Source organism: Podarcis pityusensis (assembly GCF_964106645.2).
Source record: "Podarcis pityusensis genome assembly, chromosome: 5".
In the NCBI taxonomy this organism is placed as follows: Eukaryota; Metazoa; Chordata; class Lepidosauria; order Squamata; family Lacertidae; genus Podarcis; species Podarcis pityusensis.
This window is the reverse complement of record NC_138032.1, coordinates 91,245,265-91,260,694: the sequence shown is the minus strand read 5'-3', so window position 1 is coordinate 91,260,694 and position 15,430 is coordinate 91,245,265.

Sequence of the window (15,430 nt, the reverse complement as noted above, 5' to 3'; positions counted from 1 at the left end):
GGTCAAGTTTTAACTCTTCCCTTCATTACATCTCAGAAAGCCAGGATTGAGTTAGGAGCAGAATAAAAGGGCAGGCTGTCACTGCTGTTTCTCTGCTCTTCTACAACCACTGCTGAAAATCAAGGGGTGTTTCCACACTAGGTGTTGACTCTGGAATTGCCTGCCTGTCTGTCTGTTTTTCAATGAGACATCAACTTGTTAGGGTCCTCCCCTACTTAATTTTCAATTGTTGGGTTTTGCTTTATTTATTTGGGATAGCTCAGTTGGTAAGAGCGTGAGTCTCTCAATCCCAGGGTTGTGAGCCCCACTTTGGATCAAAGATTCTTACCTTGCAGGGGGTTGGAGTAGATTATCCTCGTGGTCCCTTCCTAGGGGACATGGCTGGCTCAGTGGTTTAGACCACAGACCTCTTGGGCTTGCCGATCAGAAGGTCGGTGGTTCAAATCCCCGTGATGGGGTGAGCTCCCATTGCTCTGTCCCAGCTTCTGCCAACCTAGCAGTTCGAAAGCACGCCAAAAAGTGCAAGTAGATAAATAAGCGGGAAGGTAAATGGCATTTCCATGTGCTCTGATTTCTGTCATGATGTTCCGTTGCTCCAGAAGTGGTTTAGTCATGCTGGCCACATGAGCCGGAAAGCTTTCTGTGGACAAATGCCAGCTCCATTGGCCTGAAAGCGAGATGAGCGCCACAACCCCATAGTCGCCTTTGACTGGACTTTACTGGTCCAGGTGTCCTTTACCTTACCTTTTGCCGTGGTCCCTTCCAACTCTAGAATTCTGGGATTCTGTGATATCTGTACTATGCTTTGGTTAATTGACACTGGTTATTTATAATTGATCCCTGTTGTGGTTTTTGAATTTTTAAATTTATTGCTGTTTATGTGATCTGTTGGGGACGTTGGTGGCGCTGTGGGTTAAACCACAGAGCCTAGGACTTGCTGATCAGAAGGTCAGCAGTTCGAATCCCCACGACAGGGTGAGCTCCCGTTGCTCGGTCCCTGCTCCTGCCAAACTAGCAGTTCGAAAGCACGTCAAAGTGCAAGTAGATAAATAGGTACCGCTCCAGCGGGAAGGTAAACGGCGTTTCCGTGTGCTGCTCTGGTTCGCCAGAAGCGGCTTAGTCATGCTGGCCACATGACCCGGCAGCTGTACGCCGGCTCCCTTGGCCAATAAAGCGAGATGAGCGCCGCAACCCCAGAGTCGTCCACGACTGGACCTAATGGTCAGGGGTTCCTTTACCTTTTTACGTGATCTGTTGGGAACCACTTTGGGCCAAATCTTGTGAGGAAGAAGGATCCTAAGAAGCTTACAGTGGATGTTCCTAAGGGAAAATGTGCCTGGTTTGCTCTGCCACTGACTGTTAAAAATGCTTCAAGCAGCCTGTGTGGCTCCAGTCCAGCCCAGGCCCACAATCTCACAGCACTATTTTATTGCTTGCATCGCACCATCCATGACTGGACCATGTCCTCGAGCTGTGATATGCCTTTTGCCTGCCTAAATGGAGAGATGTGCATAGAAGCCTCTGACTTCTATATGACTAGCTTGTAGCCGACGTTGAGTCAAATCCATTATGAAAGGTTCCCCAATCCTACAACAAGGAAAAACTTCTTTGATTGCTGGCCGGTTCCTAGGAACGGGCCAGCCGTGTCCCCTGTCCTTCAAATAAAAAGTGCATTGTCAAAGATTAAATGGCATCAGGAGGAAGCATTTAGCGCAAAGAAAATAGTAAGGTGCTTAATTGATAGCTCAGAAGGACACCCCCCCCCCCATGGAATGGTTTTAATAATTACATCTGCCCATCCTGGACTCTTCACCCAGGCAGAGATAATAGCACTTGTCCCTGAGAGGCCAGACCCCAGCTGAGAAGGCGGGACACCCAGTAAAGGAGTTGTAATTTGTATTTTGTCAACAAAAGCTGTTTAATCCCCCAGAAAGGCATTCTTCATGGAGCAATCCTTTGTCCTCAAGCTAGCAGTGGGGGAAAGAGAAACTGGGGGGGGGGGGGGGATTACTTGCACAAAATTTATGGTTGAAAGAAAGGGTCATTTATAGCAAACACAAGATGCCTTTTGCATCTCATTTTCTCATCAGGTTTGCCTTTTGTAGTTAAATGAATGGTAACGATCTGAGGAGAGGTTGGCCTTGGCTGTTAAATCATCTGATGCCATCGAACTCCAGCCCCAAACTGATATTCATGTCTGAATAACATTTCGCTGCCATGAAATTTAGAGGCACAGGGATACTGAATACATCATTGAGATGTTCTGGGAGTACTTTGATTCTGCCCCTATAATCCTTGACAGAATGCAGATGAAATATTGCAGAGGGAAAAATATTGTTGGAACAATTCTACTTTCTGTTTATTTGGAATTTAAAATGATGATTAGGCATCTTGGAAGTATTTGAACCGCACTTTCACAGTTGAAGTAATCTGCTCTAGAAGTCAGATAAAACTGGATAAAATTCAAAGACTTAAACTTTGATTTTAAAACAGCAAATTATCTGTGAATACACACACACACACACACACACACACACACACACACACACAGTGGTACCTTGGGTTACAGACGTTTCAGGTTACAGACTCCACTAACTCAAAAATAGTACCTCGGGGTAAGAACTTTGCTTCAGGATGGGAACAGAAATTGCGTGGCGGTGGTGCGGCAGCAGCGGGAGGCCCCATTACCTAAAGTGGTTAAGGTTAAGAACAATTTCAGGTTAAGAATGGACCTCCAGAACAAATTAAGTTCTTAATCCAAGGTACAACTATATTACATATTTTGAAACCAGCTAAATTCATATTTCTTATAGTAGGGTTTGCCAACAGAGCCTAGCTAAATTCATGTTTATAACTGGACACACACACATACACCCCACAGCTGGTAATATTAACTGTTTCATTTGTATGCAAAAGGGGGGGGGGGAGAAGAGAGACGTGGAGAGCCAAACATGTACCAAGTGATAATCCATTCTTTAAATACATACAGTACTTTTTAAATCAGTTTGCATCCAAACCATCTTTTGGCCAATATGCTCGTGGGTCTTTTGACCTTTTTTATATAATGTATATAAACCATGTGTCCATGTGGATTAAACTCTTGAGTACAGAAAGTCAGATTATCTGGCTACAGATATATAGGTAAAGGTAAAAGGTAAAAGACTGGTAAAGTCCAGTCAAAGCTGACTATGGGGTTGCGGCGCTCATCTCGCTTTCAGGCCAAGGGAGCCGGCGTTTGTTCACAGACAGCTTTCCGGGTCATGTGGCCAGCGTGACTAAACCGCTTCTGGCGCAACCATGACAGAAACCAGAGCACACGGAAATGCCATTTACCATCCCGCCAGAGCGGTACCTATCTATCTACTTGCACTAGTTTGCTTTCGAACTGCTAGGTTGGCAGGAGCTGGAACAGAGCAATGGGAGCTCACCCCATCGCGGGGATTCGAACCACCGACCTTCCGATCAGCAAGCCCAAGAAGCTCAGTGGTTCAGACCACAGATGGATGTTCTTGAAGGCATTCTAAGTGAAAATATACAGCTTCATGGAACCAGTCTAGGATCTTCCTGCAAGCCAACTCTGTTCTCCTCTGTTCTCTAGGTCCATGGCCACAGGAAGCAAGGACTCATGCTCAGCTTTTCGTATATGATCATCTTTCCACACCACAACTGTTTGGAAGAATTCAGCAATGTGAATTAGAGGCACAGGGCTTGCAATATTTGACAGGGGGTGGCACTTAAAGGCTCCTCCATTGTTTAACTAGTAGCTGTTCTGTTCATCGGTATTAAACATACAGAGCAACTGCAATGTTCTTGACTATAAACATAGTTGGACATATACCTGAAAAACCAGAATACCAAGATAAAAACATTATCTCGAGGGAAGTACTGTAACGTAACACCGCCTATGATGACTCAGTAAAAATGGCGCTGAACGTGTATAATTTGAATCTCCTTTCACTTTCATCAGCTTTGCTCCACACATTTCCTGTTGTTGGATTAAAGTTCTACACACATGCAGGATTGGTGCAGCTGTGAGATTAAGTTAAATGAGCATCAGATTCTTCAGTACGTATAACCATTTTAATTTAAAAGAGAGACAGAACACCCATTTCCCCCGCTTAATTCTTGAACACGCCAGAGGGTTTAACAGACTCATGAAAAGTTTCACTGGACTAAAAGCAATACTCCAAGATCAAATGAAGGTTGACCATATAACATCACAGAAATGTTTAGCTTTTACCACAACACGCCTATTCTAAAATCCCTGTCAAAGACCTATTTTTCATCTGGGTTGCATCACTGAAGTGACATCCAGGATTGCATGAGAATATCTCCTAATCAACCAATACAAGAGAAACAAACTCGTTTGTTATATTTACATCCTGACCTATTACATGGGCTCCACGTGGCAAATTCAAATTCATTTTGAGACCTTAACTTTGGCTAACATCATGCTTGGTACAGCTGTAAGTCACCATTCCCCAGTGCAGGCCCTTGCTGTGATGCTTGCAGGACTCTCCCTGCTGTCTCTGTCTGTTGTTGTTTAGTCGTTTAGTCGTGTCCGACTCTTCGTGACCCCCTGGACCAGAGGACACCAGGCACTCCTGTCTTCCACTGCCTCCCGCAGTTTGGTCAAACTCATGCTGGTAGCTTCGAGAACACTATCCAGCCATCTCGTCCTCTGTCATCCCCTTCTCCTTGTGCCCTCCATCTTTCCCAACATCAGGGTCTTTTCCAGGGAGTCTTCTCTTCTCAGGAGGTGGCCAAAGTATTGGAGCCTCAGCTTCAGGATCTGTCCTTCCAGTGAGCACTCAGGGCTGATTTCCTTCAGAATGGAGAGGTTTGATCTTCTTGCAGTCCATGGGACTCTCAAGAGTCTCCTCCAGCACCATAATTCAAAAGCATCGATTCTTCGGCGACCAGCCTTCTTTATGGTCCAGCTTTCACTTCCATACATCCCTACTGGGGAAACCATGGCTTTAACTATACAGACCTTTGTTGGCAAGGTGATGTCTCTGCTTTCTATGCTCACCTAAGTAAAGGATTTTGAAGATGGAGGGAGGAGGAGAGTGAGGCTGTGAGGAGGAAGGAAGATGGAGCCAGGGAGCCTATTGACACAGGAATGGAGCAAAGGAAATGAAGAGAAAGGGATCAAGACACAAGGCGGTGGAGAATCAGAGTAGAAGAGCTCAAGAGGGAGAGGCTGGGAGGAATAGCAGGAGAGGACCTGCTCCTCAGCAGTAGTGCAAAGGTGGAAGAGAAGAGGCAGAGAAACTCTCCTGCTAGCTTGCTCTGGTTGTTTTCTTTTCTCGGGAAACTTGAGTCTTTCTACAGAGCTGACCTGCTCTGAGTGTCTACTCTGATTCTCCCCACAAAGCTCAGGTGGTTCAGCTAAGGCTCAGCCCTTAAACCTCAGGCAAGAGCAGAAGAAAGAAAGAAAAAGCCGTAAAAAGGCGGGGATCCCCAAATGTAATAGCAGGCCAAGACACATTTAATTTTGTTAACTCAGAGCTTTTCAACCTTTTTGAATCCACGGCTCCCTTGACCAACTACCTTCTTTCTGTGGCACCCGTGTGGGGCTCAGGAGCCCAGTTATGTCACCCCTTGCCTGCAGAGCTTGGGGAGTGTTTCCTCAGCCTCCTCTCCCTTCCCCTCTCCTTGGGGGTCCTCTGGGCAGCTGCTGCCGCCATCCCTGGTCTCTCACACTGCCCCACAGGGGCCGGGGAAGAGGGTGCCCCCAGCCTTAGTGGCCCAACAGAGAGTGGCCCAAATGTGAGGCCACCATCTTACTCTCCTTGGGAGCCAGCAGCTGGCACCGCCGGGCCTGCATGGCAGTACCGGGCACTCAGCTCCCACACAAGGAAGGCCAGCATGGTGCCCACCTGCCTAGTCTCCCATCTGTCTGTCCATGCCCAACAGCAAGGGCTGGTGGACCGGCTGACTGGGCTCCCTCGCCCGCTTGTTTGCTTACTCCAAAGCCGCCTCAGCTCCTGGCAAGCAGCACCCCTGGCCAGCCCCAGAGGCCCCATTCACCTGGGGAGCTTGTAGCCAGGGCTGCTGCAACAAATAGCCATGCAATCCTTTGGGAGGCAGAGATGCAAGATGGCATCAGAGGAGGGAGAGAAGGAAAGAGGGACAGAGGCCAGAGTTGCCCGCGGCACCCCTGACCACCATTCAAGGCACCCCTGGGTGCCATGGCACACTGGTAGAAAACCACTGAGTTAGCTAACAAGGGGTGGGTTGATGACATGGTTTTTCCTTTCCACCCATCTGACTCCAAAGGGTGGGTGTTTTTAACACTTGGTTAAGGTGAACTTGAGGGCTGCGGGTGGCGCTGTGGGTTAAACCACAGAGCTTAGGACTTGCTGATCAGAAGGTCAGCGGTTCGAATCCCCGCAACGGGGTGAGCTCCCATTGCTCAGTCCCTGCTCCTGCCAACCTAGCAGTTTGAAAGCACATCAAAGTGCAAGTAGATAAATAGGTACCGCTCCGGTGGGAAGGTAAACGGCGTTTCCGTGCGCTGCTCTGGTTCGCCAGAAGTGGTTTAGTCATGCTGGCCACATGACCCGGAAGCTGTACGCCGGCTCCCTCGGCCAATAAAGCGAGATGAGCGCTGCAACCCCAGAGTCGGTCACGACTGGACCTAATGGTCAGGGATCCCTTTACCTTTTTTTAAGGTGAACTTATATTTCTGAATTCCAGTCTAGACATTGGCATCTCTTTTTCTTTTGATATGCTATCATAAATAGAAAGTATAATATAGTTTTACTACAGCTGGGATATGGTATGTTTGATATTTTTCAAGAGCAGTATGTTCTGGGTCCCATGTCGGGGAGAGGTCTTCTTCTTCTTCTTCTTCTTTGGCTATCACTTGTAGCCGAGTAAGATTGTTCTCCATAAACACGATTTTTAAAGTGAGTCCGTAAGTGACTGTGGAGGCGAATCCTGGATCCATACGTCCTTCCACAGTGGGAACATAGGTTTCTGGGCGGGAGTTGATCACGGTGTAGATATGCCAAGCGTGCCTTCCTCTTAGCACGTTTCTCCCTTGCGTCCTGAGTTCGAGTGTCTTCAAAGCCCAGGACACCTTTGGTAAAGGCTGTTCTCCAACTGGAGCGCTTCGCAGGCAAGTGTTTCCCAATTGTTGCTGTTTATACTACATTTCTGGGATGCATGCTTTGCTTCACCCCATTGCTCCCTGGCTGGGGTTAGGATTACTCTGCCCATCTGGATCCAACCCAATATCACTAACTTTAAAGGGTCATTTTGATAATTATTTTGTTTTTCATCAAAAATATTTTTCTTTCCCACCCACTCGCTCTTTACAAGGCAGAAGGAGCAGACACACTGTCTTAAAAACACAACAATAGGAAAACCTCTCTTTTTATAGACTGTGGTGCAGAAATAGTTAACGAGGAATGTTCAAATGGATTCTGGCATCAAAGGCTGTGTTTGGTTTATCAGCTGAAGTCTACCGTAGGATCTAAAGTCTGTGATATATCAATGCTATGCAAACACTGAGCACTTTAGAGCTAGGGTAGAGAGGCACGTTTTCTAAAACAACTTAAAGTTCTTTTGTACAAATCCCCTTTGATGACATCTATGCATTTTGAAAATGCACCAAGACCACTTAAATAGACAACCATGCGAATTTCTTTTCTCCAACTTTCACTCTTTCAAAACAGACCTGTGTTTGTTCATAGTAAAATGGGCATTTGGAACGTTTCGTTTCGTTTTTAATCCTAGAAGAAATAATTTGCTTTCGGGAGTGCATCAACCTCCAGCGAAGACAATGAAGATGTCAGGCTGCCCTTGAGAAAAGGCTTGGTGCGTCTTGTCATGCTAGGACATGAACCGCAAAATATCTCTATTACACCCAATAAAAACCCCAGAGGACACAGGGGTCGCCTTCCCATTAGGCAACAGAACCCGCCTTCGGTCCCTGGTGAGGTACAATAAGTTGATTATAAAATGCTTTTTTGTTTTGCTAAGTAGCGCACAGCACAATGGCGCATGTCCATCTGGGCCTCTCGGCTAGGACCTTTGTGACAGATCTGCCGGCTCATTCTGCAAAGCTGCTGCGCTGGAGGGACGGGCGAGGGCAGGCGGGTGTTGGAGCAGCCTACGTTAGGATCATCTCTCTCCAGCTATTGTACTGTGGGTTATAAAGCTGTCACTGACTGCTGCCATGTTCCCCATCTTTCATAACAACAACAACAACAACAACAACAACAATTTATTATTTATACCCTGCCCATCTGGCTGAGTTTCCCCAGCCACTCTGGGCGGCTCCCAATCGAGTGTTAAAAACAATACAGCATTAAATATTCAAAACTTCCCTAAACAGGGCTGCCTTCAGATGTCTTTTAAAAAGAAGATAGCTGCTTATTTCCTTCACATCTGAAGGGAGGGCATTCTACAGGGTGGGCACCACTACCAAAAAGGCCCTCTGTCTGGTGCCCTGTAACCTCACTTCTGAGGAGCAGATGGTATCTCGTGCTCACGATGACACAAAACATTTCTGAGCTGGGGCGGAATACTGATTCACAGGTGCCAGGGCTATTAAACAGGCCATCACGGGTATGAACACAAGATTATATTTCTAAGGGCTTGCCCACACTTGTCCCATGCCTAGAAAGCACAGATCTGAGAGGTTTCCCACCTGAATCAGAACAAGCATCTATCAATCCACAGAAAAACCCATTGGCATTTGTTCTGATTCAGTGGTAAACAATGGGTTTTCTTGGCGGGTCAAGCAGTAGACTGGACAAGCCCTAAGTTGATATAATATATCCAGCCTAACGGAACATTCCTCATATACAAACCTCTGGGATGAGTGGTTTTTATGAAGTGCCCAACTTTTGATTATTAATAATAATAATAATAATAATTTTTATTTATACCCCGCCCTTCCCGGTTTAAAAACCGGGCTCAGGGCGGCTAACAGCAAATATAAAACATTGATTAAAATGCAACTTAAAAACAGCATAAAACAGCATAGAATACAACATAAAATGCAGCATCAATATCAATAAAATTCAAAAATTCAGGGGTCATTTTTTTGGGGGGGGGAAACCCAGTCAGTAGACATTGAATGATCGCCAGGGCTAACTGGCCAAGTTGGTCCCACTAGGGCCAGCGAGGAGACCTGGGAAGAATTTAAATGTGGGGTCCCAGAAAGGGTTTCATCATAGGAGAGGAAAGGGAAAAGGGACTAGAGGATCAGGCTAATTCAAATTGAAGGCCAGGCGGAATAGCTCTGGATATGAACACACTTTCATTGTACACACTTTCCAGTTGTTTGGAAGGGAGCATACAATATTCTGGCTCTCAAAATCAAATCACAATTTTTTTCTGGTACGAAAGCCTGTTTAAAAGAAAGGTAGAACTCCCATCTTTTTAGCCGCTGGCGCTAATAAGAAGATAATACTTTCAGCACTTTGTAAGCCAGCATACGCAATTAATTACCCACTTACTTAAAAATATTGGGGCACCTGTGTGTGTGTTTAGTTATTTTCCTATGAATAAGTCCTAGCTCCTTCATGCTGAGATTCACACTGGGCAGCAGCCGGCCGCCTTTCCTGGGATGGAAACAAACTGGTTGGCTTCAATAGGTTATTGTTGAGTAAATGCAAATATCTGCACTCACTGGAGCAAACAGGAGGCGGGGGATTAGGAGTGAGGAGTTGCTGGAGTGGTTGAGACCATCTGTCGCAATCCTGAGAAAAGAGAACTCCCATTTGCCGCGCATGCTAATGAGGACCGTGATTGGCTCTGCTGTCACCTCTGTAAAGTGGGATCACCCCAGCACAATTGAATTCAGGCCCCTGGATGCTCATCAAAGCACATGTTGTAGCCTCTGCTGTTTGAGTTGTAATTTCAGATGCTCCAAAATGAGTCTTGACCATGCCTTCCCACCCACCCCCAACCCCCAGCCTTAATTAAGATGTGATTTGAGCTGTTTGCTGAAGCGCCTTGCTCTTTAATACACTCGAAATTACTCATTTGCAATCGAGGAGCTGTATTTATTTCTGTTCCCTCGGTGTTTATGCAGGAGGTGCCGGGTTTGAAAATATCCTTTTGGTCTGTTTTGGCTCTCGCAATGTCTTCATTCAGAGAGAATTCTCGCCCTTAGAAGAACACGTTTTGTTAAAATAAAATTATCTCATGGAAAGCTTGTTTCTTCTTCTGTTGTTACAGCTATGTTCTTGAAGGCTGCAATCTTCCCTCCCCAGTTTAAGCTGTGGATTATACAGAGGGTCCCTGCCTTAAGGTACCACTTGTTTTGTTATGTATTTGCTGGCTAGAACTGCAGGCTGCAACATCTCCATACCTCTCTATACCAAATGATGAAACAGAGGGGTGCTGTCCTCCTGTTAGACTCCCGGAGAAATTTGGCTGGTCATTATTGAAAGCAGAGTGCTGGACCACATGCAAAGAAAGAGATCCATCCCAACCCACAAACTGAGCACAAGGCAAAGGAACAAGTGTGCATCTGAGCTCAAAAAATGAAACCACTCCCTTTTTCATACACGTGTTTATTTTAAATTTTGTTCCATAAGAAAACATGGAATAACAAGAAGGAGCTGCGATGTACAGATGTTTTGCTTATCTGTGACACCAGATGGCGCTGTGGAGGTCTGCCTTTTGCCAACATGATTTCCCACTTTGAGGTTTACAATGCGTTTTCCTGAAACACTTTTTTGATGCTTTTGAATTATGGTGCTGGAGGAGAGTCTTGAGAGTCCCATGGGCTGCAAGAAGATCAAACCTCTCCATTCTGAAGGAAATCAGCCCTGAGTGCTCACTGGAAGGACAGATCCTGAAGCTGAGGCTCCGATACTTTGGCCACCTCATGAGAAGACTCCCTGGAAAAGACCCTGATGTTGGGAAAGATGGAGGGCACAAGGAGAAGGGGACGACAGAGGACAAGATGGTTGGATAGTGTTCTTGAAGCTACCAGCATGAGTTTGACCAAACTGCGGGAGGCAGTGGAAGACAGGAGTGCCTGGCGTGCTCTGGTCCATGGGGTCACGAAGAGTCGGACACGACTAAACGACTAAGCAACAACAAGATCCAGTCCAAGTCTTCCCAGTTTGCTATGGTTATCTTTTGTCCATTGAGCAAATCCATACCAATGACCATATAAGTCACCTGTAGTGTTTTCTTGTCTTATGGCTTCAATTTGCATCGTCAGTTTTTCTAATAAAGCAACATGCCCAACTGTAAATGCCCATTCTTGTATTGATCCTCCCTCATTTGATTTCCAGTTATGTCCTATCGTTTGCTTGGTCGCCGCCAAGAGAAGTGGCAGAATGCCTTAGGAAGTGAGATCTGTGTTTTGCCCATAGCTAAAAGTGCCAGCAAGGGTTTTATCTAAATATGGTGACCTGTCATTTTGCTACATACAGTGGTACCTCTGGTTAAGGACTTAATTTGTTCCAGAGGTCCGTTCTTAACCTGAAACCGTTCTTAACCTGAGGTACCACCTTAGCTAATGGGGCCTCCTGCTGCCGCCACACGATTTCTGTTCTCATCCTGAGGTAAAGTTCTTAACCTGAGGTACTACTTCCGGATTAGTGGAGTCTGTAACTTGAAGCGTTTGTAACCCGAAGCATTTGTAACCCGGGGTACCACTGTACTAGAAACAATACTAAATACACGAAAGCAGCTGCCAGTAAAAACTGTGGCGGCAGCTCTAGAGGGTCACTTAACTCCAGTTGTACTCTGAGTTCTGGGTCTCCTGTAGGCAAATGAGCCAATAAACTCACAACGGCATGGCTTGTATGCCAAAGGAAAACTTGTTTACTGGCTTCGATGGAAGTAATGCTGGGGCGAGTTGTTTACAACTTTACTCTTCCCTAATAGCCTCATAATGCAACTCACTGTTGAAAGTTTGCTTGAAAGCTTGCTTGCTTGCTTGCATAAACTCGCTCCAGTGAGTTATTATTTGCTTTTTCAACTTTTGTTCCCAATATAACGTATTATTAAACGCCCCCTTTCATTCGAAAATGTTGTCTGGAACACATGCATGTCTCCAAAGGATAAGTACGATTCCCCACCACCCTCCTTCATTTGTTCAAGCCTTCAACTTTTGACCTGTGCTTTGAAAGAGTAGTTATGACTGGGTGACTGAAGAAGAAGAAAAAAAGAGATCACCTGTTAATATATCTGCTCTCTGTACGTGAAAGGTTTGTTGCATTTAATACCACCACCCAATTCTACACCAGCTGACGGCAGATTCAGGTAGGTAGCCGTGTTGGTCTGACGCAGTCGAAATAATTTTTTTAAAAAATTGTCTAGCAGCACTCCCATTGCTCGGTCCCAGCTCCTGCTAACCTAGCAGTTCGAAAGCACATCAAACCGCAAGTAGATCAATAGTACCACTCCGGCAGGGAGGTAAACAGCGTTTCCGTGCGCTGCTCTGGTTCCCCAGAAGTGGCTTAGTCATGCTGGCCACATGACCCAGAAGCTGTACGCCGGCTCCCTCGGCCAATAAAGCAGATGAGCGCCGCAACCCCAGAGTCGGCCACGACTGGACCTAATGGTCAGGGGTCCCTTTACCTTTTAAGAAACAAGGCGCAGAGGTAGGAACAAAGGGGGATGCTACGACTGCATGAAAAGCGATATAGTCATGTGTCCCCAAATGGAACCCTGAAACTTTTGGCCGCTAATCTATTCCGTGCAATGTGAATTTGTAGGGTTTCATCCAGCTCCTGCAACTAGTGAGGTTCCCATCATGGTGCTGTGTCACAACTGAGGTGAGTGGGGAAACGGCAAGGTTTCTGCTGATGGAACTCCCAAGGCAACTCCAGAGCCTCTAGCAGGAAGCAGCGCGGCGCTCAAATTATGGGGGAAATGTAGGAGAGCCCTTAATGAAATCTACAAGTCCCCTTCCGTCTCCTTGTGGTGTCTGGTGTCACTGAGGCCATGTTGGTTTCTTACATGCTACAGTTTCATGTGACAGCCTAACTGGGAAACTATGGATTAAGGTTTCCCTCCAATCCGGGATATAATTTATCCTGGGGCTAAAGGAGAGAGGCCATAATCTATGTTTTATAGGACTGAGATAATAACATCTGAACCAGACCAAATGTTTAAAGTACAGTTGACTCATTGCCTCTTTCTCTTCCACGCCCGCACACACACTGCAAAGTTGTTAAAAGATAAGGGATGGATGATGCAGTGAAATGTATTCTTAATACTGTGTACATTTCACTCTGGCACACTGTAAGAATAATTAGGATGTAAGTTAACCCATTGGATACTCAGTAAGCACCAAAAATACTTTGAAGAATCGATGGAATGTTGGCTGGCATGGCACAGAAACATTCAGTCACAGTCAAACAGTTTGCAATTACCTCAGGGAAACTTCAGAGCTGCACCTTTGAAAAGTTCTACAGAGTCTGTTTTAATCCACAATCACTTTGGACTAGTATGCTTTATCTTCTGAAAACACCTACAAGGCCCAATTCACCACTGCCTAGCACTAAAAAAAAAAATATTTGTCTTGCATCAGTGTAGGATGTTACCTCTGTAAATAAAGAATTCAGACTCAGTTTGTATTTAACCTCCCCCCCCCCCATATCCTATAAATAATTAGAGAAGGTCTCAAAGCATTTATTACTAAAATGCTTCTTTCATTTGACAAAGGAACCTTTGAGTTTCCATGCTCCTATTCAGAGGCACTATTTAGATTTCCTTAACTGAGACCTATTCACCCACCCACCCCAGTTCCAACCTAGAACTTGTTATTTCTGGATTCATTAAAGATAGTTATCATCAGATAATTTGAGAACAAAGAGTTTTTTGTGGTTATGGAACTAGGTAGGAATTTAAGTGAGTCACGCAGTTTTATAGCATGCGCCAATTAACTTTATATCATCTCTCTTTAGATAATGATTTATCCTCCTGGGATGTACTTTTTAACCCACAAATGGCTTCGAGAACAACATGTATACATGGCAGGCATAATCTGCACACAAGCTTAAGTAGGTTTCAGACAGGATGAACTACCAGAATGTTCCCTGAAGAAACCTTGGGGGGGGGGGTAGTAAATTTGTGAGGGGAGTAAAAATAGAAATTGATTAATAAACTTGCAAAAAGCTCACATATTTTTAAGAGTTGAGCAGTGTATGCTGAATGGACGCTGGCAAAATACAAGCCTTTGCAATCAGCTACCTCCTGGCTGCACGCTAGTTCCTGCACAGAAGGTTGTTTTTATTATTGTTGTTGTTACATTTTGTATTTATTTAATATTTTTAATACTATTTTATAAATTTTTACAATAACAAAATAAATAAATCAATCACATAACAGCTCCCACACATGGCATTTCCAAAAATCCCTTAACTTCCCTCCACTCCACTTCTTGGTTCTTTTGTTTTACATTTGTTCATTCATGTCCATAATAACTTCAATTCACAATAATTTCCAATTTTGTACATTATTCATCGTATTGCAAGCGTCTTCCTATTTTTATTCAATATTTTCTTGTGTAACAAGCAAGCAAACAAGCAAACAAAGGAAAGTACATATAGCGTCTCCACTTTCCACTCATAGAGTCTTTTCCACAATTTGTTCACAGTGTTTATGAGTCCCTGTTCCTATTTGCATTATGAGGTTGGGGGGAAAGGAAAGAGGGGGCAGGTATCGATCTTTCTACTGCATAGTGTTTGTGCAGGGTTTTTGTCTCAGCATCACATGTGGGTAGGTAATTAGTTCATTTTTGTTGGCATTGCAAGAGCTTGGAGGGTCTAGAGTTTGCTTGGTTGTAGTGTGGTTTGTTTGTACGTGTGTGTGTGTGTGTGTGTGTGTGGAGCGGAGCTTGCTGAGTGAGATTAGTCATATTAATTTGTATGCTGTGTGTTGATGGAGCGATACGTCATTTTCTTCTTGTGCTGTGTATGTGATATAGGAGAACCACACCTGCGTAAAGGCGTCCTCCTTTGCTAGTTTAAGTTTGTTGGTTAACTTTTCTAATGGGGCTGTTTCCCATACAGTCCGGTACCAAGTGCTCTATATTCACTCCTGACCAGTCTTCCCAAAGTCTCCTTTGAAAGGAGAATGTTAGCCGCTTTGAGACTCCTTTGGGTAGTGATAAAGCGGGATATCAAATCCAAACTCTTCTTCTTCTTCCTTACGATGTTTCTGGCTGCTGAGAGCAGGGGCGAAGGAACACATCGTAACCCCCGGGGCGGGCGTCGCTGCGTAGGGCGCATGTGCAGCATCGCTACGTACAACGCATGACCCGGAAAAACTGTCTGCGGACAAACGCCGGCTCCCTCAGCCAGTAAAGCGAGATGAGCACCACAACCCCAGAGTCGTTCACAAAGTTTCTTCAAAGAGGTATAACCCACTGATTTCATGCAGCACATTCAGCAATTCACAGCATTACAGACAGACTCGAGTCTCTGCACAAAAACAGTTA